Below are 4844 nucleotides of genomic sequence, written 5' to 3'. Positions count from 1 at the left end.
ACTTAGCCCTAAAGTATTTATGAAGTGACAATAACATCAGTTGTGAAAATTTTTGAATATCAAAAATATTTTTTTTTTATTTTTGAATATTAAATAAAAACATAAAAATAAACATTTGTAAAAATTTAAATTAAACAAAAAAAAGAAGCTTAGAGTGGTTCTTTTCTAAATCATTTTAGAATTTTATGCTCATGTAAACTTCATTGTTTTAAACAACTTGCAATTTACATTCAATGATAAGATGATATTTAGTAGTGATAAGAATTATCAATGTAACAAATATCATTAGCACTTATTTTTTATTCGTTACAGCCAAAGGAATAATCGTGAGGAAAGAATATAAAAAGATTGAATAGTTCTAGAAAATTCAATGATTATTGTTTCACAATTTTTCTTTTTTTTTTGGTTTACTCAAAAAGTTTTCAAAATTTTTGGCAAATGCATTGATAACGCACGCAAAGTATGTACATGCAAATATGCTATTATTGTTGCTATTATTATTATTATTATTATTGTTATTATTATTATTATTATTATTATTATTATTATTATTATTGTTATTATTATTATTATTGTTATTATTGTTGTTTTTATTGCTATTACTATCGCAAGAATAATTTTGAAATGTAAAATTTTATTTTTCATGTGTGCATTCAGTAATAATTTTGAATATAAAGTGATTTTTATGCAAGCATAATACAGTAATTTTAAAATTTTTCAAAAATTTAAAATGAAACGTACATTTATTTTTTTAAATTTTCTATTTTCAAAATTTTGTTTCATTTCAACTATTCAAATTCTGATTTAAAGGGAAAAATATCGAATAATGCGTTTGTTGACATTAAATGAAGCCATTAATTATTAGTGATAATAAAATTTTTGATAAAAAAAAGAAAATTCATTGCAACCCATCGAAAATACATTTGCTTATCGAAGCAGTTTGTATGAGAAAGTTTTTTTTTCTTTTATCAAACTAAAAATCATTTCCATCGTCAATTCGTATTATAGGAAAATTTGTTGTTTTTGAAATTTCTTTAAAATTTAAATTTGATGAAATTCGAAGTAATTCTTTTACATACAATCATCATCTTTCTGCAAATTTTCAAACTAATGTATTTAAATTTTTGAATTAATTAATTATATTAGCAAACTAATTGCACTCTCTGTAATAGCCAATATTTTTAAAATTTATTATAAAATGTAAGAAATAATTTGTAGCAATTTTACTGGAATATAAAATTAACGTTAGACCTGATCGATTTAGGATTTATTTATCGATTATTTTAAAACTGATAACTTTTTTAATAGCAAAAATTAATTTTATCTATATTAATTTTTATTTTTATTTCATTTAGATGATATTGCTGATAACTTAAAAATCACATGTTAATATAAATTTGGGCAAATTGAACAAATTCGTAATATAGAAAAGTGGGTTGAATAGTTGGATGGAGTGATCGATGGATGAATGAACCGATTGATTGATTGATTGATGGATGAATGGATAGATTGATTGATGGATCGATAGATCGATAAACGAATAGATCAAGAGACTAAATTAGTGAATGATTTAATTTGAATGAATCTATCCGAAGATTTGATAGAGATTATGTTCAAAAATAGTTTAACTTACTGTTGTATTCATATTGAAACTTGATAGAATGCAAATGCTTATTAATTATGCCCTAATTGCAATTATACGATACTATTAATTACATGAAGATTTTTATAGGTGATAAAAACGCAAAAGTGATAAAAGATTAAATTATCTCTTTGCTAAACATGGCAATTATCGATCAATTAAAGATCATTATTATTAATTAATTATAAAGCATGTTCATCAACAATTTAAAATTATTGTTATCAATCAATTAACGACCATAATTACTAATCAATTACGAACCATAAACAGCGATTAATTAAGAGTTATGATTACTGATCAATCAAAAGAATATAATTATCTATTAATTAAAATTTAAAACAAAAAAGCATTCACATACGCTTAATTTAAACAAATTGAATTTTTGGTAAACATTAACATTTTTTAGATTAAACTTTACTTCTGATAAAATGAATTAATCAAAAATAATTTATCAAAGGTTAGTTGTCTCATTACAACTTTTGAAAATAATTTCAATCTTATGAATTAAATTTCTTCTTGTTTCATTTACTTTTATATTAAATTATTAAAAATAAAAAATATATTTAAAAGTAAAAATTCTTGACATTAATCGAAAATTTGATTTGATGAACAGATTTGATGAAAATCGTTTAAAAAGAAAAATAGGACAGAAATTTAAAAAAAAAAGGAAAACTGGATTACAAAAAGTGAAAAAAAAACGAATATTTGAAGTAAAATGTCATGGAAATGTTGACATTATTGTCACCAACAATTTATTAAAAATATGAATATTAATTGATTTCAATTATCTGATAAATTATTTCAGTATAATTTTGCTAAAAATTATTATTATTATAATAATTTTTTTTCCAAATATATAAATAAAACTTTAAGAGCTTTCAATTTCAAACTTAACTTTAACCATTTCATTTCAGAATTTTTAATGAATATTTTAAAATTTTTGAGAAAAAATTTTTTTTCTTTAAAATTTGAATTTATAATTGGAAATTAATCTTAACTGGATTTTTTTTTTCAAATATTTCCTTCTCGTTTTATGCAACCATTAAAAGGGTCAAAAAAAAAAACTTTTGTATGTATGTGCGTCTGTTTCTGTGTATGTATCTGTATGTGTATGTGTGTGTGTGTGTATGTGTATGTGTATGTCTGTGTCTGTGTATGTGTCTATGTGTGTGTGTGTGTATTTATGTATGTATGTCTGTGTATGTGTGTCCGTAAAAAAGGCAAAAATTTTCAATCATTTTACTTAATCAAAATACAAAAGTTCAACAGTTCGCAGATTCTATGATGGCTAAATAGATAACAGGTAATTAATTTCACCTCTTCGTAACAGGTAATTAATTCCAACCTCTTTATAAAATATGCAAATTTTCCCACAATCATTTTGATATTAAAACTACAAAAATACTACACTTGTGATGGTAATTTCTTGTAACTAATTTATAAAAGGCAACGTGATTGAAATGATATTAAAATTAAAATTGTTCCTTGAAATGGTATTAAAATTATTATAAAATACTAAATTTCATTATTATCAAATTTCGTTGTATTTAATTAATTTAAAATGTCACAATTATGTTGCTTAAAACATCATTAATTAGTGATATTAATTAAAATGCTAAACAAAAAAAAAAAGGAAAATACTTGTTGAAATGATACTAAAAATTATTATGAAATTTTTGTGAATACAATCATAAATTTCAAACAAAAAAAAATTGACAAATTAAAAAAATTTTAAATGATAAAAATAAAATAACAATCTTAGTTTACCAAAAAAAAAATAAAGTAAATAAAATCGATACCTTAAAAATATTGATTTTTTTTTTCAGAGATAATTCAATCAATTATTAAAAAGATGAAAAAGAAAAAAAAAGTGAAAATATTTTTTATCAATTTATTGTAAAATGAAAAATAACAACAATTTTTTTCAGCTTACGTTGTACTTTTTAAAAGAGATAAGAAAAAAAAAAAAAAGAAGAAAAGAAAAGAAAGAGAAATTAAACTCGCTTTCCTTCTGAAATACACAAAAATAATTTCATCCTTCAACATTTCCCCATTTTAAGAAGTATTTTTCCTTTTTCTTTTGTCTTTTTCAGTTTCTTTTTTTTTTTTAAAACTTATCAATCAATAAAAAGAAAGTGTAAAACATCAATGAATCTAAATGGGGATTTTACCGGGAAACGGTCTAGATATTGTTATTTTGATAAAAATATTCATTGTAATTCATATTTGCAATTTGTTTGATAAAAATGAATTAGTAATTGGTATGAAGAGAAGAAATACATGCAAATGTAGTAATTAATTTATCAGTTCAAATGTCATCAATCATCGGAATGATAATTAGTAATTAGGAAAAGAAATTAAATGAGCAAAATGAAAATGCTTATTACCAATGGTTTTGAAAATCAGTTAATGTTTGCGCAATTTATTCTATCAAAAGAATTGTTATTATGATGAATGAATCGATTGATTCATTCAAGTTATCCAATTAAATAATTGATAACAAAATTATCACTGATAAATTCGAGAATTACACTTTGCATGCTTTCATTGCATTTTGTGTCAATAATAAACGTAGAAATATTTCTGGAACCGTTGAAAAGAAAGTTAAATTGTAATAAAAATTAAAGTTTCAAAGATCATTACGAGTAATCAACGAGAAATTATCAGTGGAATGATTGATAATGATGGAAATGCTATATCGTTGCCTTGTCTTACCTGAAGGCAACAAACTTCCCATGATATTAGGCAACCGCGGGATATTTTCAGGATGATTGTTGAATAATGGAAAGATTAATGGGTGAGGACGTGGACATGAATGTAAGGTATGCATGTGACATGAAAGTAATACAGGTTTTTTACTTTGTTGTAGAAAGTTGTGGAAACGAAAAAGAAAGGTATGACAAATGCATGGCATGGAAAGGGGGGACAAGTTTCAAATTTCAAAAATTTCCAACACTCAATAACTTTCCGTTTAACAATTTCCACAAAAGTGATAATTAAGTCGTTGTGACGCATTGTGACAATAATAAAAAATCTATTTAAATCATAAATTTTTGTCACAGAATTCTATAAATACTATTTGAAAAATATTTCATATATCTCTCTGAAATGTAAATTTGCTAATTTCGCTTAAAATTTGAATAAAAAATCACATAAATGATGTGTTATAACATTAATTAATAGTGATTGAATTGAATTTCCC

Source organism: Loa loa (genome assembly GCF_000183805.2).
Source record: "Loa loa unplaced genomic scaffold supercont3.421, whole genome shotgun sequence".
In the NCBI taxonomy this organism is placed as follows: Eukaryota; Metazoa; Nematoda; class Chromadorea; order Rhabditida; family Onchocercidae; genus Loa; species Loa loa.
The sequence above is the reverse complement of the archived record's forward strand: the minus strand, read 5'-3'. Positions refer to the sequence as shown.